Here is a 25,224-nt window from a genome sequence, read left to right on the forward strand (position 1 = left end):
ATGAATGCTGTTCCCGCAGCAAAGCTTTTTGGCAAAAGCAGAATTAATGGTCCTAAATGGTTGCTAAGGGCATCTCCTGCCGTCTGGATGAGGAATCAGAAGAATTTCGGTGTTTGGAGTCAGCAAACCGAAAGTCAAAACTGACAAAAGAGCTTTTGTATTGTTGTGGTAAAGGTAAAGGGACCCCTGACCGTTAGCTCCACTCGCGGACGACTCTGGGGTTGCGGCGCTCATCTCGCTTTATTGGCCGAGGGAGCCGGCGTACAGCTTCTGGGTCACGTGGCCAGCATGACTAAGCCGCTTCTAGCGAACCAGAGCAGCACATGGAAACGCCGTTTACCTTCCCGCCGGAGCGGTACCTATTTATCTACTTGCACTTTGACGTGCTTTCGAACTGCTAGGTTGGCAGGAGCAGGGACCGGGCAACGGGAGCTCACCTGGTTGCGGGGATTCGAACCGCCAACCTTCCGATCGGCAAGTCCTAGGCTCTGTGGTTTAACCCACAGCACCACCTGCATCCCCTTATTGTTGTGGTGGATGTGCCAAATTGGCCAGAACCCCGTCTCAAACTTGGAGTTAGCCCTACAACTAAGGCTACCACCTGCCTGGAACTGTGGAGTCTGAATTTGGCCTAAAGGTCTGAAGTGCCCCCATGGAGATAGCCAGTGGGAGAGGGGTGTTGAAGGGTAATTATTCTTAACTAATAATATTGGATAGGATTGTTTGGGGCAATGATGGAGTCCTGTCAGCAAGTCTCTCACCTGTGACAATTGTTTTGCACATGCAAGCCATCGGTTGGAGTTGAATGAGTTCACAGTCTGCCATCCCTCAACTCTCCTCGTCCCTGGTTCCATAATTCAGCACAATAAAAGGGGGTTTGCCTCTTTAGCTCACAGCGCAAGCTATTTATTGCAATTCTTGCATCCTCTGCGCTATGCTAAAAATGTCCAACTGCAACAGTCTCCAAGCAGACAACCGCAGAAATATTTATAGACCACAAAGTCTTCTTTTTATAAAGTACCTGCTCCTTGAATTCCCAAGGAATGTGCGTGGAGCTGACTTGGTTTAACCCCGGAGTTGCTTAGCATATTCTTCACTTTTGTTTTTGCAATGGCAAGTGAGGATTTCAACAAACGAAAGTTGTACTGCTGTACTTCCCGATAACAAAAGCTGTTTGCAAGCAAAAATTTACAACTTTGATACAATAAGGTTGTTGCAGCAATTGATTAGCTCTACCTCTGCAGACCCCCCCCCCGCTTCATAGAAATAGGCAACAGAGGGGGAAGAGAAAGTAGACAATCAACCATAAACCATGGTTTGCTTAATATACATTTGTAACCATGGTACAAACCAAGGTTTTGTGTGATGCCTGAACCGGGTTAGAGCACTGTAGCGGTTAGAGTGTTGGTCTAGGACATGAGAGGTAAAGGTAAAGGGACACCTGAACATTAGGTCCAGTCGTGGCCGACTCTGGGGTTGCGGCGCTCATCTCACTTTACTGGCCGAGGGAGCCGGCGTACAGCTTCCGGGTCACGTGGCCAGCATGACTAAGCCGCTTCTGGCGAACCAGAGCAGCGCATGGAAACGCCGTTTACCTTCCCGAGGGAGCGGTACCTATTTATCTACTTGCACTTTGATATGCTTTTGAACTGCTAGGTTGGCAGGAGCTGGGACTGAGCAACGGGAGCTCGCCCCATCACGGGGATTAAAACCACCAACCTCCTGATCGGCAAGTCCTAGGCTCTGTGGTTTAACCCACAGCGTCACTCGTGTCCCACAGGACCTGAGAAACCAGGATTCAAACACCCACTCAGCCACGAATGAAGCTCACTGGGTAACCTTCGCTCAGTCAGTGTCTCCCAGACTAACTTACATCTCAGGATCATTGCGAGAGTAAAATGGAGAGGTGTGGGAGGGAAAGTCTGCATGCCAATTTGTGCTCCTTGCTAGTGATAATAACGAGAGCAGTAATAAACTCTCTGCAGAACAAGTGCTGACAAATGATGTTTGCATCCCTCCAACCAGCCCTAACATTTAGGTTGGAAGAGAGGCCATTTTTCTCTCTTGCAAGACGACACATCTGACACAAACAGACAGATAGGCCAGCAGTGATGATACGGGAAGAAATGTGCTTGCCGCCGTTTGCCTGATAATTTAACCTCAGGTGCCCTTAGAATCAGAAACAAAACATCGCCACCCAACCCTTCTAACACGCTCACCTAGAAATAGCCTGGTGCTCACCTGACACATAGACATCAAACAGACAATTACTTCTCCTGGTTGCAGAGAGGAAAATGCTCTCCCTCGCTCAGCTTATCTCTCTGTCCAGGAAAATTAATTAGCTGCTGGGTTTTTCGTAAGTGTGCCAAGCTACCGTAAAAGCACAGGAGCCAAGCCGATAAAAGGCAGCTGAGCAACAATTACCGTATTTTTCGCTCTATAGGATGCACCCGACCATAGGACGCACATAGTTTTTTTGGGGGGGAGGGGAGAACAAGAAAAAAATTTCTCTCCCTCTCTGCGCAGCGCCCCTTCAGCGAAGCGGCAGGAGAAACGGAGCCCCTTCCCTTTCTCCTCCCGCTTCGCTGAAGGGGCGCTGCGCAGAGAGGGAAAGCTGCGCAGCGCCTCTCTAGCGAAGTGAAGCCAGGAGAGCAAGAGGGATCGGTGTGCACTGATCCCTCTTGCACTCCAGGCTTCAGCGAAAGTAACATGAAGCCTCCGGAGCGCAGCAGGGGCTCTTGCTGTGCTCCGGAGGCTTCGGCGGCTATCCCTGAAGCCTGAAGAGCGATAGGGGGTGGTGCGCACCTACCCCTCTCGCTCTCCAGGCTTCAGCGAAAGCAACGCAAAGCCTCCAGAGTGCGGCAGGAGCGCTTCCACTGCGCTTCGGAGGCTTTGCGTTGCTTTCGTTGAAGCAATGGAGCCTGCATTCGCTCCATAGGACGCACACACATTTCCCCTTAAAAAGTGCAACTTATAGAGCGAAAAATACAGTAACTTCACGGTTCTAATCCAGAGGTAGGGAACTGCAGGCCCAGGAGCCAAATGTGGCCAGGCCTCTCTATTCAGCTTGCAGGATTCTCCCGACGCCCCACCTCCTCCCCCCAGGCTTGCTCTGCCTTCTTCCAGAATGCATTCGACTGGCTGGAGTGGGTCCTCAAATTAAGGTTCATCTCCCATCCAGACCAGCTTAGCCTGATATCATCCCCCGCCGAAGGATTCCTTCTTGCAAACTGCCACCGGTTCTTGGAGGGGAGCAAAACATGAATCTTCAGCTGGGATGTCGTTTTAGGAAGCTTGCGTAGGAAAAATAAAACCCGCTCTCTGAAGGCAAGGGAAAGAGAAAAGTCCCAGACTGTGAAATTGTTTGGCAAGTCTTCCTTAAAGAAAAAGGCACACATGGTAAACACTTTAAGGGACACCTTAAAGCAGCCTTTCTCAACCTGTGGCTCCCCAGATGTTGTTGAACTACAACTCCCATCACCCCTAGCTAGGAAGGCCAGAGCTCAGGGATGATGGGAGTTGTAGTCCAACAACATCTGGGGACCCACAGGTTGAGAACCGCTGCCTTAAAGTATTGGCCATGTTTGCCTATTTCTTTTCACCAGGTGTGAAAACTGATCGTTATGCATTCAAGTTACGAAACTTTTAGAAGACATCTGAAGGCAGCCCTGTTTAGTGAAGCTTTTAATATTTAATAGGTTATTGTATTTTAATGTTCTGTTGGAAGCCACCCAGAGTGGCTGGGGAAACCCAGCCAGATGGGCAGGGTATAAATAAATAATAATAATAATAATAATAATAATAATAAGAGCCAGTGTGGTGTAGTGGTTAAGAGCGGTAGTCTCGTAATCTGGGGAACCGGGTTCGCGTCTCCGCTCCTCCACATGCAGCTGCTGGGTGACCTTGGGCCAGTCACACTTCTTTGAAGTCTCTCAGCCCCACTCACCTCACAGAGTGTTTGTTGTAGGGGAGGAAGGGAAAGGAGAATGTTAGTCGCTTTGAGACTCCTGAAGGGGAGTGAAAGGCGGGATATCAAATCCAAACTCTTCTTCTTCTTCTAATAAGCCTGATTTGTTTACAGGGAGATTAGACCAGGCATAGGCAAACTCGGCCCTCCAGATGTTTTGGGACTACAATGCCCATCATCCCTAGCTAACAGGCCCAGTGGTCCGGGATGATGGGAGTTGTAGTCCCAAAACATCTGGAGGGCTGAGTTTGCCTATGCCTGGATTAGACGGTGCCAGCTATCTTTTCTGAAGACGTGTCATCACCAAGCAAGTGTTACGCTGCACCTTCCCATCGCTTCCCTTAATCAGCTTGAATTGCACAACCTGAATTTGCGATCCAGTCACGCCTGGTGGCAGGTTGGAACGCCCCCTCAATACGGAAACAGGAAACTGTTGACAAAGGGAGAAATCCGGCACTCCAAGGCGGCTATTCTAGTCAGGGAACTCTGAGGCCGTGCCAAGGGAGAGTCCTTTAGCGCCCAGGAGGAGAGAGAGGTCTTATTTCCCAGAGTCAGGGCACAGACAGCCACGCAGCAAGAACAGAGTCATCGTCACACCCTTGCAAGCACAGCAGATCTTTTCCTGGGGGAAGAAAAGGGTGCACTCAATCTCTGCTGTTGCTCTGAAAAGGCATGCTCAGAGGCGATTTGGGTGGCACTTCCTGGGGCCTGAAAGAGAGCTACAGGCTCAAAAAGTAAGATCTCTAGGATGGGCTTGGTGGCCGAAAAGTGACACAGACATGGTACGAATTGTAGAGGGGATTCCAAGGACTTTTAGAAGAAATCTGAAGGCAGCCCTGTTTAGGGAAGCTTTTAATGTTTGATGCATTACTGTATCTTAATATTTTGTTGGAAGCCGCCCAGAGCGGCTGGGGAAGCCCAGCCAGATGGGCGGGGTATAAATAATAAATAAATTATTATTATTATTATTATTATTATTATTATTATTATTATCCTCTAGTCCAATCCCCTGCAGTGCAGGAAATAGAAACACCGTGGAAAACTACTGGAGGGGGGGGATAAACATTATGTACTGAAGAATCTGTTAAACTTTTGAAAATTCAATAAAATTCATTCTAGAAATGGAAAAAGGAAAAAGGAAAATGGTTGAAAAGAGGCCATTCGATGACACATCTCTAAGCAGCTAAAGAACCAAAATGGGTCTCATTACAGCTACAGCAGACGATCAATATTGCCCTACTTAGTGATGGCTTTCATGAGAGCTTTCGTTCAAAATGAGTGAAGAATGGATCATGCAACAACAGAGGTGACATTAGTCCTTTGGTGACATGTCATGTTTCTTTTTTAGATATGGTGGTAGTTGGATAAAGCCCCCCCCCCCCCAAATATGCAAAAACAAGTTATTTCTTTCCAAAGAGTGCAGCACAAAGATATTGGCCTTAAAGTACCCAGAAGCCATCTGCAGAAAAGCCTAGCCAGCCAGCTCAGTGGTTAGAGCACCTGCTTCAAATGCAGAAAACCCCGGGTTCAATCCTGAATGAAACCTCCACATTTCAAGGCAATTGCAACCCGGCAATTAAAAATGCGTTTTTAAAAGGTCCCTGAACTCCAAGGCTGAATTATTTTAGCCCTCGTGGTCAACAGTCGAACACTGCATTGAACAGGATTGGGCTTTTATTTCATGGGCCTCTGTGTGCTTACTCAGAAGTAAAGGCCCACCGTACCCCAGACTGGTGGGGTAATTTTTTGTGGGGTGCATTCTGCAACACATCATTTTTTTTTTGCAATATAATTTTCTTTAATTAAACGTTTCAAACATTTTCACAATCGTCTTCATATCAAAGAGTTACATTTCACCCCATAAACTGACTCCCCACTTCCACCGTGTTTTCACTCAAACCTTTTCTACTGCACTATGGACTCAGCAAAAAAGCATTTTATGCGCGTTGCAACACTGTGACACCCGGTGGCGCTGTGGGGGCGTGCGTTTCGCCAACGTGATTTCCCGTAATAAAGTTCACAACGCGTTTCCCTGAAACGCTTTTCTGATGTGTGTAAATCCAGCCTAGATCTTTATTACCCAAAGTTTCTCCATTACAGTGGTACCTCGGGTTAAGTACTTAATTTGTTCTGGAGGTCCGTTCTTAACCTGAAACTGTTCTTAACCTGAAGCACCACTTTAGATAATGGGGCCTCCCGCTGCCACTGCATGACTTCTGTTCTCATCCTGAAGCAAAGTTCTTAACCCGAGGTACTATTTCTGGGTTAGCGGAGTCTGTAACCTGAAGTGTATGTAACCTGAAGCGTATGTAACCCGAGGTACCACTGTACAATTATTTTCCTTCCGCTGCTTTCATTTTGAATCCTGCCTGTGATTTCAGCTGACTACGGTATTTTTAAAGAATATTCCATGAAAGGCCTCCTCCATTCTTCTGTTAAAAGGGTCGCCATTTTGATCTCTTAATTTCGCTGTCAGCTTTGCCGTCTCAGCATGGTCCATTCCTTTCAAAAGTCTCTCCTCCTTTGCTGGGACCTGCTATGCTTTCTGTTTCTGCGCATATAATATTCTCGCTGCTGTTCATTCGGCAACATGTCGTTGATGCCACAGTCGTGGGTTAGTGGAAGACCTACACTGGATCACGATTTATTAGGTCTTGTGTGGTGCTTCCCCAACACGGCTGCCATTATTGCCATCTTGCCCAACGGCACAACAAAAGTGGGACAACTAAAACCCAGTAGATTTGTGGTATAAGAAGTTCCAGGGGAAAGCTGCGGGACACAAAGCAACTGGGAATGAATCAGGATAGCATTGCCCAAACGTCTGTACAGTGGTACCTTGGTTCTCAAACTTAATCCGTTCCAAAACCAAAGCGTTCCAAAACCAAAGCGCACTTTCCCATAGAAAGTAATGCAAAACCGATTAATCCGTTCCAGACTTTTAAGAACAACCTCTAAAGCAGCAATTTAACAGGAATTTTACTACCTAACGAGACCATTGTTCCATAAAATGAAAGCAATAATAAATGTACTGTACTATAAGATAAATAAGACAGTATTGCAGATGATAAAAATAAAAATTATTATTTTTCTTAGGTGCACTGGTGATAGTCACTGTTTGGATGGGGGGCTTTTATCCATTTCCGCAGTCACACAATCAATCAGTCAGTAGCTGAACTGGATTCCACACAGTCACAAAAACAAATTAACCAAAAAAGCCTCCGAAACAAAAACACAAAAGAAATAGCAAAAACGAAAAGCGACAAACTTCCGTTTGGCTTCCGAAATGTTCGAAAACCAAGGCGCAGCTTCTGACTGGTGCAGGCGCCCCAGAAACAATCGCCAACAGCCGCATCAGATGTTCAGCTTCCGGAAAACATTCAAAACCCAGAACACTTACTTCCGGGTTTTCGGCGTTTGAGAACCAAGGCGTTTGAGAACCAAGATACCACTGTAAAACCCAGTAGATTTGTGGTATAAGAAGTTCCAGAGTTCCAGGGGAAAGCTGCGGGACATGCAGGATGTCCGTCCCCAAATATCTGCAAATGCAAACAGTATTGAGACTGGGATGGCCTATAACCATCCCAAAACCTTCCTAAACACAAACCACCACAAACATATTCACAGGGTCTTGGCACAAGATAGCCAACACGTAGTTTTTGCCTTGAGCAGAGCGTTGCCAACTGACCAAACAAGAAGGCAGCCCGGCCTGCTCTTGCGCGTTTGAAACAGAAGCCGGGTCTTCAGAAGTCTGCAGGCAACCTTCCAGCAAAAAGGTGTTTTTTAAAAATCTGCTGGAGCATCTCTGCGAGAAAACCGCTGTTAAAACGCACGTGCACAGAAGCAGGGGCCGGCTGAAACGTTGGCAACGCTGGCCCATCCCCCGGTTGACACAGGTAATATCAGTATTAAGCGGGTGAACAGAGAAAGAGAGAGATGCCAAATATAACCAGCTTTCCAAATTACCCGATTAACAGCCTCTGCTGGGAAATAACGAACATTAGTGAGTCAGAGAGAAAGAGTTGTCAAGCTGGCTGAGTTGCCTAAGATTAGATAATTAACTCTAATGTGCCAAACACTGGAGCTTTTATAAGACTCTTCTTTTAAAACTTTCTGCAAGAATAGGAAAATCAGCCTCCCTCCCCCTCTGGAATACGACACACCAATTATCTGCCAGAGGATGGCAGAAAGAGCTTAAGGCTACAGGTGAACATGGAGAATGGTCTCTACATTTTTCCTGGTCCCCTCTGCTGGTTTGGGACTGATGGGAGCTGGAGAACTCCAGGGTATTTTTTTGGGTGAGGAGATCGCTCTGGCCCGCCTGTTGTAAATAAAAATTGCCCTTTTCCCTTATGGGGTGTCCAAGAGCCCATATAGAGTCCTTACATAGGTTCCCTATTGGTAGGAGAGAATAACAGAGGCCAACCAGAGAATATTTGAGAAGCAAAAGCAGCTAGTAAGCTTGATCTTTATTGATCTGTTGCAACAGGGTGTCGTCTTCACACGCAGGAGAGAGGAGGGACCCCGAAAAATGGCATGCAAGGCCTTATAAAGACTTTTGAAATTCCCATCCTGTAGATCAAGACCACCCCCAGAAACATCATACATACATCACAGAAGGGGTGTAACCTAAGACCACCCCTCAGATACATCACACCTACATCACCAAAAAGGTGGTCTAAAACAGAAATTTGAATATTGTTTTTCTCTTGTTGTTGTTTATCTCCTGTCTGGCAGGTTACTTGATTGGATTGCCTGGGGAGCCTGGCCATTCTTTTAAAACATTTGGTCAGTTTGGGAATCAAAATGGTTCCAGGTTGGTCTTCCTGTGCTGATCTATGTACGTGCTTGGTTGGTACACTTATGAACATTACCATCTATCTAAGACCATAAAATTCCTATCACACTCCCCTTCCTGTCCCTGTTCTCTAGAATCCCCTTACTCCAACCATGGCCATACTTGGCCCTCCAGCTGTTTTGGGACTACAATTCCCATCATCCCTGACCACCGGTCCTGTTAGCTAGGGATGATGGGAGTTGTAGTCCCAAAACAGCTGGAGGGCCCATTTTTGGCCATGCCTACAAAACCTGGCACAGAGCAAAGGCTTTTTGCGAGAAGCAGGCCACAAAATGACCAGCTAAGCAAGAGAAAGAGAGAGGCTGTCACAGGGAAAAAAATAAATGTTGATTTAATTTAAACAGAGACAGGAGCACTTATAGACGCCGAAATGGCTGCAGAGAACGCCAGAAAAGCGGCACAGAAAAGAAACAACGGACTCAGTGCTCATCCAATCTTTCTCGGCTATAACGGGCACCCGGGGGTTTAGGCACAGAGGAGGGGAATAGCCAGAGCTGTCTTGCCAAATTATTTGAGGCAGTGGCCTTTTCTAGCCCCACCTAAAACAAATGCCATATAGTTAAAGCTCTGGTTTTCCCAGTAGTGATGTATGGAAGTGAGAGCTGGACTATAAAGAAGGCTGATCGCCAAAGAATGGATGCTTTTGAATTATGGTGCTGGAGGAGACTCTTGAGAGTCCCATGGACTGCAAGAAGATCAAACCTCTCCATTCTGAAGGAAATCAGCCCTGAGGGCTCACTGGAAGGACAGATCCTGAAGCTGAGGCTCCAATACTTTGGCCACCTCATGAGAAGAGAAGACTCCCTGGAAAAGATCCTGATGTTGGGAAAGATGGAGGGCACAAGGAGAAGGGGACGACAGAGGACCAGATGGTTGGATAGTGTTCTCGAAGCTACCAGCATGAGTTTGACCAAACTGCGGGAGGCAGTGGAAGACAGGAGTGCCTGGCGTGCTCTGGTCCAAGGAGTCACGAAGAGTCGGACACGACTAAACAACAACAAACAACAGCACAAATGCCCAAACACACTTCATGCCATCACAGAGTAAGTACGGTAAATGAGGTGCAAGGAATCTTTGACCCTCCAGATGTTGTTGAACTACAATTCCCATTGTCCCTGGGCCACGCTTGCTTGGGTTGATGGGAGTTGTAGTTCAGCAACATCTGGAGGGCCAAAGGGTTCCTCACCCCTGAAATAAAGCCTGCTGCAGACAGAGAAGAGATCAGGCATCCCCAAACTCGGCCCTCCAGATGTTTTGGGACTAAAACTCCCATCACCCCTAGCTAACAGGACCAGTGGTCAGGGATGATGGGAATTGTAGTTCCAAAACATCTGGAGGGCTAAGTTTGGGGATGCCTGGAAGAGATCCTCAAACAAAAGAACTGCCCCAGTTTTCTCCAAGCTGGTGTCTTCCCAGATGTTTCGAAACTATACCTCCCATCAGGCTCAGCCAGCCCAGCCATGCACACTTCACAATACTGCTGATAGATCAAGTTTTGTGTTGGTCTATGGCAAGCGGGGTGTGTGGGGAGAAATATCCAGGTTATTTGTCTTCCCCAACCTGTCTTTTCAAAGTGGGATTGCTTTTGTTGCAAATGTGAGAAGAAAACAGAGGACAGACATCGCACAAACAAGCAGCTGGCAATTGATGGAGGCAGACAAAGGAAGAGGGAATTTTCCTGAACTTTGAAGGAGAGAGGACTTTGAAACAAAAACAGCAGGATATGAGGATGTGATGAAGAGGAAGAAAGATCAACAGCAGGTGTTAAAATAGCCACTTTGGGCGGACAGAGAGCTCCTCTTTAAAGTTTGGGGAAAGCGTGTGGGGGATAGAAGAGATAAAGAACTGTAAACATGGGCCAGACAGTGAGCTACAGGATCACTAATGATTTCAGGGGGAAAGTAAGAAAATTAGTTGCATGCCGTCACAGTTCCTGGGTAGAATCCGCACCCAAATCTGGTCAGCTGTTCCTTTGGGCAAGCTGTAAAAACCTCAGACGTTTTCGGCAGCACATAAACTGTTTGCCCATCAAAACGGACAGAATAACAGAAGCACAGAAAGTGAGAAGGAACTCCAAGGCTCATTTAGTCCAGCCTCCTGAAATGCAGGACTCACAACTCAAGAATCCAGCTTCTGTTTAAAAATCTCCCACGAAGGGGAGTTCATTGGAAGTGAGAGCTGGACCATAAAGAAGGCTGATCGCCGAAGAATGGATGCTTTTGAATTATGGTGCTGGAGGAGACTCTTGAGAGTCCCATGGACTGCAAGAAGATCAAACCTCTCAATTCTGAAGGAAATCAGCCCTGAGTGCTCACTGGAAGGACAGATCCTGAAGCTGAGGCTCCAATACTATGGCCACCTCATGAGAAGAGAAGACTCCCTGGAAAAGACCCTGATGTTGGGAAAGATGGAGGGCACAAGGAGAAGCGGACGACAGAGGACGAGATGGTGGGACAGTGTTCTCGAAGCTACCAGCATGAGTTTGACCAAACTGCGGGAGGCAGTGGAAGACAGGAGTGCCTGGCGTGCTCTAGTCCAGGGGGTCACGAAGAGTCGGACATGACTAAACAACAACAACAAAACCCAAAATACGTTCAGATGTTCCAAATGTACAACGGGCAACACAGCAACAGTAGAATCATAGCACTGTAGAGTTTGACATGAGCCCATCTAATCCAACCCCTTCCAATTCAGGAATCCCAGTTAAAGAATTCCTGAGAGAGATGCTCACCTGACCTCTGCTTCAAAACCGCCAAGGAAGGAGAGTCCACCTTCCGATGGTTTGGACCACAATCCTGCCACTGGCATGAGGGAGGGGGTGTGGTGTGGCGTCCCACTTTAGCAGTCCACCTGCGGCATTTTTTTGCAGCCTCTGCAGCTTCCAGACAAAACCCAAGTTCCCGCTGAAGCAAAGTTTACTGGGTGGCAGCTGCAGAGAGAGAGAGAGAGAGAGAGAGAGAGAGAGAGAGATGGGATGGAAATTTACTTGGGCCACCACAACATCTCGTGGCATCAGTGTGGCTCCTTGCCAAAGAGCTCTCTCTCTCTCTCTCTCTCTCTCTCTCTCTCTCTCTCTCTCTCACGCGCTATTTATTGTTTTCACTGACACAGATTTCTTTTGTTTGCAGGAAGGGAGCCCTGGGTTTCTCTCCTCTGAAATATCTTTGTTGCAACAACAGAGAGGCAGCCACGGCCAACCGAGTGGGTCTGGGTGGCGAAGACGTGAGCCCCAGCATCGTCGGCTGGAAGAGCATTGAAGTAGGTCAGGCCCCACATTTTATGCAAGGGGGGGGGACAGAAAGGCTGAAGGATGGAGCAGAGACTGGCAATTAGGAGCTCCTATCTGGACTTCCCGTTATAGATCGTCTGCTTAAAGCTTTCCTACTCTGCACCACCTGTGGATTCAAACATTGCACCCGTGGGAGCTAATTATCAAGGGTCTCTAAACATTGGTGCAGCTGTGTGGGAGGCGTTCAGAGGGGAAAAGAACACAAGAGTCCGGCTGGACCAGACTAAAGGACCGTATAGAGAGGGATGATCATATGTGCCTCTCTCTATGGAGGGATAGCAAGGTAAAGGGACCCCCTGACCATTAGGTCCAGTCGAGGCCAACTCTGGGGTTGCGGCGCTCATCTCACTTTACTGGCCAAGGGAGCCAGCGTACAGCTTCTGGGTCATGTGGCCAGCATGACTAAGCTGCTTCTTGCGAACCAGAGCAGCGTACAGAAACGCCGTTTACTTTCCTGCCAGAGTGGTACCTATTTATCTACTTGCACTTTGACGTGCTTTCAAACTGCTAGGTTGGCAGGAGCAGGGACCGAGCAATGGGAGCTCACCCCATCACGGGGATTCGAACCGCCAACCTTCTGATTGGCAAGTCCTAGGCTCTGTGGTTTAGACCACAGCGCCACCCATGTCTCCCTATGGAGGGATGGTTTGCTCCAGTTCCTGTTTAGAGATCTGGGGAGGGAGATGTAGGTTCAGGAGAGGGCAACCAAAATGATCAAGCAGGCGCAGCAAATCCCCTGTAAAGACAGCTTGCAGCGCCTTGGACATTTTAGTTTGGAGAATAAGTGTAGAAATGTCCCCAATTGTGCATGGTATTTTTAAAAAACTGATGGAGAAAAGTTTTTTCTGTCACTCCTGACTTGTGACCACCCAAGGAAGCTGAATTTTGGAAGGTTCAGGGCAGATAAAAGGAAGGTCTTTTATCAAACAGTGCGTAAACTGTGGAACTCCCTTCCACAGTAGGCAGTGAGGGTCAACAACAGCAGAAGGTTCTCAGACATGGATTAGTTCTGTGATGTACTGAAGTTCTCACCCTGGGCCAGCAGGGGGATACTGTAGATAGTTTTCACTCAGGTCCACATATGCAAATAAATAAGGGGTTGAAAGTGGCGTTCAGTGATTGGACAGTTACAGAAAGTGGTTACAGTTGCGTTGTAGTGGAGCTCTATATAAGCAGGCTGGCTGAACCCTTCAGTTCAGTTCTGTTCCAGCTTACAAATAAAGAGCTGTTTTGGAGAAATCGCTGCGTCGTCTGCTATGTCCACCCACTATCTAACAGGTTCAATCCCAATCCAGTAATCAACAACAACAGAAACCAGTTTTGGCGCTCTTATCGCAAACATGCTTCCCAACCCCCAACCCCCAGCGTCTTCAAAGAATGCTTGCAGTTTTTGTTTTAATAAGATCATATGATACCGCGATTAACTAAAGCGATCTAATTTCTGTTGCAGAACCTTTTTGGCTCCTGCTTTCCTCAGCTGCTCTGGTGAAAAATGAAAGGATGCTACTGCAGTTACAGAGATTTGAGGAGGGAGTGATTCCTATGCTGGAAAACGAAATGTTTTACATTTTCTTTTTTGCTCATAAAGCACAGGGGGGGGGGGGAGAGAGACTGATGGTAGATCATCTTGCTGATACGCATTTGCTTGTGCAAAGAAAACTGCAATGCAGGGTGAATCACAGTGTGAGTCAAAGATGCCATCTAGTCTTCACCCAGAGAAGGATTTCAAACCTCTTGCAAAGCAGCTGGAGAAGGAACTTAAAAGTTGTGGCCGCATACAGCACACTGTTAGAATGGGAGACGAAAGATGAAGAGGTAAAATCAGTCATGATCAAATGGGCACAAGATATAGGTCATAATATCATGATGGAAGATTGGGAAAGGTTATGGAAAATTGATTTAAAATTTACAGACTGTTCTTTGTTGAAAGAAAATTATATGAAGATGATGTATAGACGGTATATGACACCAGTGCAGCTAGGGAAAATGTATAAAACTAGCTCAAATATGTGTTGGAAGTGTAAGGAAAAGGAGGGGACATTTTACCATATGTGGTGGGATCGTGATGAAATTTAAAAAATTTGGGAAATGATATACAATGAATTGAAGAAAATGTTCCATCTAACATTTGCTAAGAAACCTGAAGCATTTCTGTTAGGGATTGTAGGGAAAGACCTGCCAAGGATGTTGAAAAATATCTTCATGTTTGCGACAACGGCGGTGCGAGTCTTAATCATAGCTGTCAACTTACAGATTTGAAAATAAGGGACCAGCAGCCTTGAAAATAAGGGACCAGCAGCCAAAATAAGGGACCTGCAGCCTCACCTGTTCCAGGCACTCCAGTCTTCCTGTCCTCCTGCAGTCTGGTCAAACTCATGCTGGTAGCTTTGAGAACACTGTCCAACCAACTTTGTAACCAGAGGTTCAACTGAATAGAATCTGAATCACATGCACCACAAGGCCTATGCAGCCTCAACTTAAGATGGCTCCCCGGCCTGGCTTTGCACTGCAAAGTTTGCAGCAGCACGTGCAACAAAATGGCGTCCAGCATTCAAAAATCCCCTCAGCTTGCATTAACTAGCCACACACAAGGCATGCAAGCTCCACCCCCCCAGTCGTTCTTAGACTTCTTATTGGGTGAGCAACACAGCCAAGCAACACAGTTGGAGCCTCCCTCCTCCCTGGCCGGCAGGGAGGGAGGGAGGGAGGGAGAAGAGCTGCTTCCTTTGAAATTTAAGGGACATCATTTAAGGGACATTTAAGGGACATCCATCAATAAGGGACAGCAGCGGGACATGGCGCTGGAATAAGGGACTGTCCCTACAAATAAGGGACACTTGACAGCTATGGTCTTAATAGCACAAGGATGGAAGAATGAGGAAACCCCGACTAAAGAACTACGGCAAGAGAAACTGATGGACTATGCAGAACTGGCAAAATTGACACACAAATTACGGGACAAGGATAACTGACTTTAAAGATGAATGGGAACCTTTTACAAAGTATTTAAAGAAGCAACAAAGTGAACTGGACTCCTTGGCAGGCTTTGAATAAACGCTCACCAACTTTTTACTGAATATAACCAGTCAGACATCTTAAGGATTTATACAATTTTGTAACATGCAGAGAATAGCATCTATAGAGAAAACAGAGATTGGAACTGAGGGAAGTCAGGGGGGGATGGGAGGAAGGTTGTTTTATTGGGGGGAGGGGGAAATGGGGGGGAATTAAGGATGATATGTTTTAAGATAGTATGTTTTGTTTAAATTCCTAATAAAAATTTTAAAAAAAAAAAAGTTGTAGTGCAATAGAAAAACAACATGAGCCTGCAAAGAGAAGGCAGGCAGCTCCCATTTCCAACACTTTAAAAGCACCTTGTCTCAGTAGGCCATCAGATTATATTACTTTTTATTATTAGGAATACTTTAGGCTACTTTAGACTCTGCCCACCTGCAATTCCTACTACCTGGGCATTCAGAGGCATATCTTCTCTGCCAGCGGAGAACAAATTAGCTATTGTTGCTGGCAGCTCTTGAAACTTTGTCCTCAGTCAGTCAGACCTGCGAGAGAACCTGCAGCCGATATCAAAAAACTTTCCAGAGCCTGCTATCACGACAACACAATCTTCCATCTCCTTGGCTTCCTTTTTATCTGCCTTCGTTCCGCATCTAGACCATATTATTTTATTTCTTAAAATACTTTATTAAAATAGGTACTTCTGAAATACAAAACGATTCTCAGTCTCTCAAGGCACCTGATAGCATATTAAAAATCACACAAAGACACACAAAATTCAGAGTCACCAGCAACACACACCGATGTCCAGTGCTATTTTCCTAGGAAAAGAGGTGCCAGAACTCACCTGTAACGCCTTCCTTGCCTACCTGAGAGGTGCCGGAACTGAGTTCCGGCGAGTTCCGGCTGAAAAAAAGCCTTGTCGATACCAACCCCTCACTGCTTCCTTCTGTTTCAAGTTAGAAATCAGACTACCATCCAGTGTCCGAGATCACAGGGAGATTTTTAAAAAGACCTGCTGAATGCAACACAGACCACCAATCGACCATGTCCCAATTTGGATATGCAAAATTTGCACAGACACACCCGAGTTTCCCTGCATTGGTTTTGCGCTCCGTTCCGAATATAATCCAGCAATTTCCGGATGGGGCAAGGTGTCTGGGAAAGATTCACGCCAACCCTTAAGCAAGTAATTACAGGATTTCTGTCTCTCGCTTTCCACCCCCCAATAGTATGTCTGGAAGCCCGTCTCTCTCATCCGTGACATGACAGCATTTCCAAAAAAGCAGCCTAATGTTAGGTGTTCTCCTGGCATTCTGCCCGGGAAGGGAAGATAATAAGGGATAAGGGAAACAGATTCCCATGGAAACTGGGGCTGCCCCCAGTCTTCCCAGTGGGCCATGCTGGGAGCGAAGAACCCCGTTTTGCGCCACGGGCTCTGCTGGAAGACTTTGCAGGATGGGTCTCCTCGGGCCACGTGGCGAGGATGCTGTGTCAAGGCCGTCTCTGGATCAGATGGATTTACGCAAAGAGGCAGCAGTAGATCACCAGGCAGAGGGGATCTCTCAGCCTACCGCATCTGCTAATTAGAAGATGTTTTTGCTCCAGAGGAAACGAGACACTTGCTCCCCCCAGACAAACAAAAAAATTGCAGGTGCCGACACAGAAAGAAACAGACAAATACATGCACAACATCCCATAATTTGGACCTATTGCAATTTCCACGTCTGAGGCGGATATATAGCACCATATAATTGGAAGAGTTGAGACTTGCAGAGGGCAAGGAAAGGGTAGGAAAAGCACCTGTAAAGTTCGCATTTCTTTGAGGCAAAGACAACGAGAACAGATATGGATTTAAGTGCAGAGGAGGAGTGCGGTCTAGTGGTTGGAGCATTGGATTGAGACGCATGTTCAGATTCCCACTCAGCCACAAAGCTCATTGGGTGTCCTTGCACCAATCTCTCAGCCTAAGAGCTGTTTAAAGATAAGATGGAAAGGGCCATTTTGACCTCCTTGAAGGAACGGAGGGATATAAATGTAATAAATAATAATAATGATATATCTATCTTTTTAATTCATCAATTCCTTTTGCTGGTCAGGAAGATCAGAGTCATATCAATGTAGTTGAGAACTGGGTTCAAATGCTAGCTCAGCCACGATGGCTAAAGGAGGGATGCGATAAGAGATTTATAAAGATATGCATGGTTTATTTTCCCCCATGCTACCATAAATAACACTCTTCATGTTTAAAGTTTCGGAAGTATCAGATAGAATTGTTCTCAGCATACATTAGAGCAAGCATCCCCAACCTTTGGCCCTCCAGATGTTTTGGACTACAATTCCCATCATCCCTGACCACGGTTAGCTAAGGATCATGGGAGTCGTAGGACAAAACATCTGGAGGGCTGCAGGTTGGGGGTGCCTGCATTAGAAGCACCCAATAAAATGGAAAGTATTTTCAACTCAAAACATAAACAGAAGGCCAAGTTCATAACTAAGCATTTATATCATGCAGTTTATTTATTAAAAAAACCTATATATGGCTGTATCATAAAAAATATATTTACAACAAAACCACAAAACCATGCAGTGAAATAATGAAAGGCTTTTTAAAAAAAAAAGAAGCAAGGGAATTAAAACAAACAATTATCTCTCCCTCAAGACAGGTATACAAGAGACAGGAGATTCTGTGCCGTCGGGTAGACTGTGAAATATAATTGCAGGCTTACTTAAGTGCAGCCAAACATAGCCAAAGCGACTGGTTCATACAATCAATACATGCCACTCCCTGCCACAAGGCATAGTTACCACTATTAACTTAGAGGCTTGAAAAGGAAAGTAGACAAATTCAAAGCAGGGTTACTAGTCCACATTACCTCCTGCTACCTCCTTGAGCAGGATGCGGGTGGCGCTGTGGCTTAAACCACAGAGCCTAGGACTTGCAAATCAGAAGGTCGGCGGTTCGAATCCCTGTGATGGGGTGAGCTCCTGTTGCTCGGTCCCTGCTCCTGCCCACCTAGCAGTTCGAAAGCACAAAGTGCAATTAGATAAATAGGTACCTCTCCGGCGGGAAGGTAAATGGCGTTTCCGTGCGCTGCTCTGGTTTGCCAGAAGCGGCTTAGTCATGCTGGCCACATGACCCAGAAGCTGTACGCCGGCTCCCTCGGCCAATAAAGCAAGATGAGCATCACAACCCCAGTCGGCCACGACTGGACCTAATGGTCAGGGGTCCCTTTACCTTTTTACCTCCTTGAGCAGAGGCAGTTGAGCCTCTAAAGACCAGTTTCCGGAGAACAGCCGCAGGAGAGGTCTTAAGCTCACGCCCCATTTGCCAGGAGGTGAGTGATTTACAGTGGTACCTCGGGTTACATACGCTTCATGTTACATATGCTTCAGGTTACACACTCCGCTAACCCAGAAATAGTGCTTCAGGTTAAGAACTTTGCTTCAGGATGAGAACAGAAATCATGCTCCGGTGGCGCAGCGGCAGCAGGAGGCCCCATTAGCTAAAGTGGTGCTTCAGGTTAAGAACAGTTTCAGGTTAAGTACAGACCTCCAGAACGAATTAAGTACTTAACCCGAGGTACCACTGTATACCGGACCATCTACACATTATTTTGCTCCATTAGGTGTTCTGTGATGCTTCTGCGATGTTACCAGAGAGGGGCAACGAAAGTGAGACACCCTCCAACATTTGTGTTATGAAAAGTTGCAGGATTTGGGCAGGAAGTTACAAGATGTGCAACAACCGGAAACGAGGCAGTGCGCCTGCCCCAAAACTGTCTGCAGGTGCAAAGATTATACTGAAAGCATTCTCTGGTATATAGCCTGTCTAAAATCCATGCCACATTCAGCGCATGGCCCAGAACATGGTTCGCTGCACCACAGAGCCTCACGTTTCGTCTGCTCTGCAACCCAAGCAGCCCAGAAAAACTTGAGATTCCTGCAGGAAATGCTCCCCTTAGCTCTAAAGACCTCACCGCTTGGTTTATCTGCATTGCAGTAGCTGCGCTGCTACCTCTGAGCTCTTTACACTGTTCGGATAGCAATGCCGCTGGCACTCACTGCCTTAATCCTGCCTACGGATTTCTCCTTGAAAGGTCTGGTTGCAGGCAGTTCGGATTTGCTTTCTCCTGGCTTCTCTTCTCCAAAGCTACTCTGGTTTTGCAGAAAAGTCTTTCCTGCAAATCCAGGAGTTTTGAAAGGCACCGATCATCTTGCTGTACTCTAAACATCTGGAGATGGGGGGGTTGAGGGGGAGAAGGCTGTTGAAATCAGAACAGCTGGCTTAGCAAGCCTGGCTTTGTTGCTCAGGCCAGAGGGAGAGAGAGGCGTTCAGAAGCCTCAAGACAAGGAATCAGAAAACTTTTTCAGCAGGGGGCCGGTCCACTGACCCTCAGACCTTGTGGGGGGCCGGATTATATTTTTCGGGGGGGCAAATGAACGCATTCCTATGAGCCACAAATAACCCAGAGATGCATTTTACATGAAAGGACACATTCTGCTCATGTAAAAACATGCTCGTTCCCGGACCGTCCGCAGGCCGGATTTAGAAGGCGATTGGGCCGCATCCGGCCCCCGGGCCTTAGTTTGCCTACCCATGCTCAAGACAGCTACAGCCCAGTATACCTGAAGGAGCGTGTCCACCCCCATCGTTGAGCCCAGACACTGAGGTCCAGCTCCGAGGGCCTTCTGGCGGTTCCCTCCCTGCGAGAAGCCAGGTTGCAGGGAACCAGGTAGAGGGCCTTCTCGGTGGTGGCGCCCGCCCTGTGGAACGCCCTCCCATCAAATGTCAAGGAAATAAACAACTCTCTGACTTTTAGAAGGCATCTGAAGGAAGGATGTGTGGATCCAGAATTGGCCTCCCCAGTCACTCACAGACTCACCATTAGGATCCTGTTCAAGGAAGACAATCTTACTCGGCTAGGAGCGATGGCGAAAGAAGATGATAGATTTGGGGTCTACGGCCAATTTCATGGACGTGGACTTCATGGAACGCCCTTGGGAAGATGCCTCGCATGTCCATGCTCCCCTCCTCCCCTCCCCATTGGTCCAACACTTCCACCGTCGTGCTCCCCAAAACCTGGCACCCATCTGGCAGGTGGAGGTGCATAGTGTCATGCGTCACAAGTCAACTGATCGCTAGGTATCCTTGAAGCAGGGGAGAATGCAAATACTTTGGAAATTAAGAATATCTTTAATAAAAGTTATGTAAAACAGATGAAAGAGGTTCTGAGAAGAAAGGGGTTCTGAGGCTGCCCGATTGACCCCAGAAGGGGCAGAACTCCGCCTGCAGCGTGGACACCTGTGTGTTTAGCTGAAATGCAGGATTTAAGGACAATGGCCAAGGACAATCATAATAATAATAATAAATTTTATTTATATCCCGCCCTCCCCAGCCAAAGCCGGGCTCAGGGCAGCTAACAACAATAAAATAATACAACATTCTAAAATCATTTCATTATAAAATTAATTCAAATTAAATTGATGGCAACAATTGGGCTAGAGTTCTGTGAAGATTGCCAAAGGAGGGAGTCAGACTGTGCCCTGACCAAAGGCCTGGTGGAACAGCTCTGTCTTGCAGGCCCTGCGGAAAGATGTCAAGTCCCGCAGGGCCCTAGTCTCTTGTGACAGAGCGTTCCACCAGATCGGGGCCACGGCCGAAAAGGCCCTGGATCTGGTTGAGGCCAGCCTAACCTCTCTGTGGCCTGGGACCTTCAATATGTTTTTGTTTGAAGACCGTAAGTTCCTCTGTGGGACATACCAGGAGAGGCGGTCCCATAGCTACAAGGGTCCTAGGCCGTATAGGGCTTTGAAGGTTAAAACCAGCACCTTAAACCTGATCCTGTACCCCACCAGGAGCCAGTGCAGCTGGTCTAGGACCGGGTGAATGTGATCCCGTAGCGAGGACCCCGTAAGGAGTCTCGCCGCGGCATTCTGCACCCGCTGGAGTTTCTGGGTCAGTCTCAAGGGCAGCCCCACGTGGAACAATGGGAGTTGTAGTCAAGCATCACCTGTAGGAGGGCCCCCAGTTCCCAAATCCTGTCTTATAAGAGTAAGCCTTTTTTTCCAGAAATGTGCATGCACAGGATGAACCCACATGCTCAACATGTAGGGGGTTCTCCCCACCCCATGCAAATCTTTCCTTCCCAGGATCTCAAGGTACTGCACATGGTTCTCCTCCTCCCCATTCCACCCTCAAGAAGCCTGCGAGGTAGGCTCCATAGCTGTCAACGTTTCCCTTTTTTAAAGGGAAATTCCCTTATTCCAAATAGGATTCCTCGCAAGAAAAGGGAAAAGTTGACAGCTATGGTAGGCCGGGCTAAGAGATGGCAACTGGCCCGACGCCGAGGTCCAGCTCCAAGGGCCTTCTGGTGGTTCCCTCCCTGCGAGAAGCCAAGTTACAGGGAACCAGGCAGAGGGCCTTCTCGGTGGTGGCACCCACCCTGTGGAACGCCCTCCCACCAGATGTCAAAGAGAAGAACTACCTGACACCTAGAAGACATCTGAAGGCAGCCCTGTTTAGGAAAGCTTTTAATGTTTAATAGGTTATTGTATTTTAGTGTTCTGTTGGAAGCCGCCCAGAGTGGCTGGGGAAACCCAGCCAGATGGGCGGGGTATAAATAAATTAATAATAATAATAATAATAATACAAATATATATAAATTTTTATTTATATCCCGCCCTCCCCAGCCGAAGCTGGGCTCAGGGCGGCTAACAACAATAAAATAAGACAGCATTTTAAAATCATTTCATTAAAAAATTATTTCAAATCAAATTGATGGCAACCATTGGGTAGAGTTCTGTGAAGATTGCCAAAGGAGGGAGTCAGGCTGTGCCCTGGCCAAAGGCCTGGTGGAACAGCTCTGTCTATTATTATCAGCTTCGTGGCTGGCTGCGGATTCAAACCCTGCTCTCCCAGGTCCTAGTCAGACACTCTAACCATTGCGTGACACTGTTGTTGGTGTACAAAGTAGGAAAAGATAGAGATATTGGTTATGAGTTGGAAATGTAATAGGGAAGATAAGAAATGCATACTGAGAGATTAGATTGGAAAATTTTCAGACAGGATTGATGGAAGTCAAAAAAATTGAATAAGATGTAAAAGTATGTTTAATTACTGTTGAAAATGATAGGCTAAAAAACTAATAAAAAATTATATACCGTATATATAAAAAAAGAATTCAGAGAGGATTGGGAGAATTCGTGGAGGAGAGGGCTATTGAGGGCTACCACCCACAACGGATCTGCTCTGCTTCCACAGTTGTGAGGCAGCAACGCTTCGAACTCCCAGTTCCTGGGAACCACAGGAGGCGAGAGATGTGGCTTGTGAGTTTCACAGTCATCTGGTTGGCCACTATGAGAACAGGAGGCTGGAGATGGGCCATTGGTCTTCTTATGTTCTTACAAATCCAAGCAGATAGCTCAGTTGGTTAAAGCGTGGCGCTGATAAAATGCCAAGGTTGCAGGTTCGAATCCCGTATGGGAGAGCTGTGGATTCCTGCATTGCAGGGGGTTGGACTAGATGACCCTCAAGGTCCCTTCCAGCTCTCTGGTTCTATGAATCTGCATTAAGGAGGCCTGCAGCCCACATTGCATGGTTTGCAAAGTCTGTGAGGTTTTAAGCACACACACACAAGAGCAGAGTTTACATGGCTTCAGTGCACGATCTGTATTGTTAAGAGGAGCGGACCACAGTTTTTCTCCCAGGAATTCAGCAACAGGATTCCGGATAGAGAGACTTCTGCACAGCCTGTAATTTACGATCTTGCAGGGCTGAGCATTCCTTCCAAAACCACTTCACAGAAGCTTCCCCCACCAACATCCCTTTTGGCAAGCAAGCAAGCAAACATGCAAACACACACACACACACACACACACACACACACACAGAGGACTGGCTCAACTGACACACTCCAGACTGCAAGAGTGAAGGAAGAGCAAACTGAACAGTGTTACCCCAGATTGCCAGAATTGTAGAGCTGTAAGGTCATCTTCCAGGCCACGCAATAGACCTGATATAATTGTGCAATTGGAGGCAGTGAGAGATTTTACTTTCTTGGGCTCCATGATCACTGCAGATGGTGACAGAAGTCACGAAATTAAAAGACGCCTGATTCTTGGGAGAAAAGCAATGACAAACCTAGACAGCATCTTAAAAAGCAGAGACATCACCTTGCCAACAAAGATCTGTCTAGTTAAAGCCATGGTTTTCCCAGTAGTGATGTATGGAAGTGAGTGCTGGACCATAAAGAAGGCTGATCGCCGAAGAATGGATGCTTTTGAATTATGGTGCTGGAGGAGACTCTTGAGAGTCCCATGGACTGCAAGAAGATCAAACACATCCATTCTGAAGGAAATCAGCCCTCAATACTCACTGGAAGGACAGATCGTGAAGCTGAGGCTCCAGCACTTTGGCCACCTCATGAGAAGAGAAGACTCCCTGGAAAAGACCCTGATGTTGGGAAAGACGGAGGGCACAAGGAGAAGGGGACGACAGAGGACGAGATGGTGGGACAGTGTTCTCGAAGCTACCAGCATGAGTTTGACCAAACTGCGGGAGGCAGGGGAAGACAGGAGTGCCTGGCGTACTCTGGTCCAGGGGGTCACAAAGAGTCAGACACGACTAAACAACAACAACAACAATAATTGTGCAATGCAAACCACGCCCAGCTGAAAACTAAGACAAACTAAGTATCCGCCTGCAAAATTCTGGGGAACAGCAGTAGCCAGGGTGCTCACATTTTTAATCAGAGAAGCCTACTTGGTGCCCCTCCGCTGCTACCATGGCAACCTGAATCTCCCCAGCTGCCCTCCTTCCCCAAGCGATCACCGTAATCAGCAAACACATCCTAAATCTGACATCTCCAAGCTGCAGATTTGGTTACATGAAGTCACTGAGCCAGCTCAGAGTGAGGGCAGCAAAGCCCCTCGCTCTGAATAGGCGTTTGAGAAGGCAGCTGAACAGTGGACAGCTCCGTCCCCAACCGCTCATTTGTCCCCCTCCGCCAGAAATGGTCAAAATTGCTTTTTATGCGAGTGTGAAATGTTAGTGACCCCACCATGCGTGATTTCATCTCCCCCCTATTTAAAAACCGACTGGGATCTATGATACTGAATAAAGGCCCCCAAAAGTTGCTAAGAACATCCAGATTTTAAAAACCTCTCCTGCAAAAAACTCGACTGCCTCTTTGCCTTGCGGTGTTTTGAGACTGTAGCAAAAACAAGCTGGAACAGTAAATCAAATACCTTAAAAAAAAAATCCAGGACAAAAAGAAAGAGGGTGTTCATGTTCACCTGGAATCAGGTGCAACGTGACTTTTCGTCTCCCCTCCAATAAGTCTCCGTTCACACACAGCTGCAAGATTTTATGCACAGCGACTGCGTTTATGTACACACTGCTAGGGAGACAGAACAAACCTGGTTGGAGCGTAATTGTCTGTCGCTCGCTCTCAGGGTCCCGTTTCCATGGCTTCGTGCCAATCGAACAGACCGTATGGAAACTTACAGCCAAGATGGCCACACGTCGCTTTTAATTGGGGGACGGGACATCTTCTAGCTAGCCCATAGGCAAAACTGGATCTCCCCATTTGATAGAAAGCCATTTTCTTTCTGAAATCACACTCATTTCCCCTCCATATGATCCATTCCATTTGCTGCTTACTCAAACGCAAATTAGGATGTTTTGTTTTTTTAAAGCATGCAATACCAAATGTGAAATACCTCGGAGGACAGAAGGGCCTTATTAACTGAAAGGTCTCATCCTGCAATGCACACAAAAAAGAACCCCATCCAAAATCCGATGCACCTGAAACTTGCAGAAGGCAGGATCAAACTGGCGAAGCCGCTTTGTGCTGGATCTCCTCTCCCATCCTGGCAGGGAACTTGGAGAGGCGCCACCGACGTGTCAGAGTCGGCTCACTGCGATGGGGGAGTATAATTGTGGCCTACTGGGCCGAAAAAATAAAAACCACTCATCATTTAAGAGAGGCAGTATGGTGTAGTGGTTAGAGTATTGGACTAGGACCTTGGAGACCAGGGTTCAAATCGCCACTTCACCATGAAGCTCACTGAGGGACCTTGGACCAGTCACTGCCT

At 47.1% G+C, this 25,224-nt stretch overlaps 1 protein-coding gene across 7 annotated transcripts in view; it reads right to left on the bottom strand.

Annotated features, from left to right (window-relative positions):
- Nucleotides 1–25,224, bottom strand: part of RELT (RELT TNF receptor) — an 82,299-nt gene that overhangs the window by 51,403 nt on the left and 5,672 nt on the right. The window contains exons 1-2 of one of the 7 annotated variants that reach the window (XM_081002239.1): nt 15,996–16,762; nt 11,554–11,751 (exon numbers count right to left, since the gene is read on the bottom strand). The exons of 3 other annotated variants lie outside the window; for them this stretch is intronic. The gene's annotated coding sequence lies outside the window, so the exon portion shown is untranslated. Of the gene's footprint in view, nt 1–11,553; nt 11,752–15,995; nt 16,763–24,934; nt 25,077–25,224 lie in introns of those variants that run through there. 3 more of the 7 variants (XM_081002238.1, XM_081002242.1, XM_081002240.1) reach the window with 3 other exon arrangements.

Source organism: Podarcis pityusensis, assembly GCF_964106645.2.
Source record: "Podarcis pityusensis genome assembly, chromosome: 4".
Classification (NCBI taxonomy): Eukaryota; Metazoa; Chordata; class Lepidosauria; order Squamata; family Lacertidae; genus Podarcis; species Podarcis pityusensis.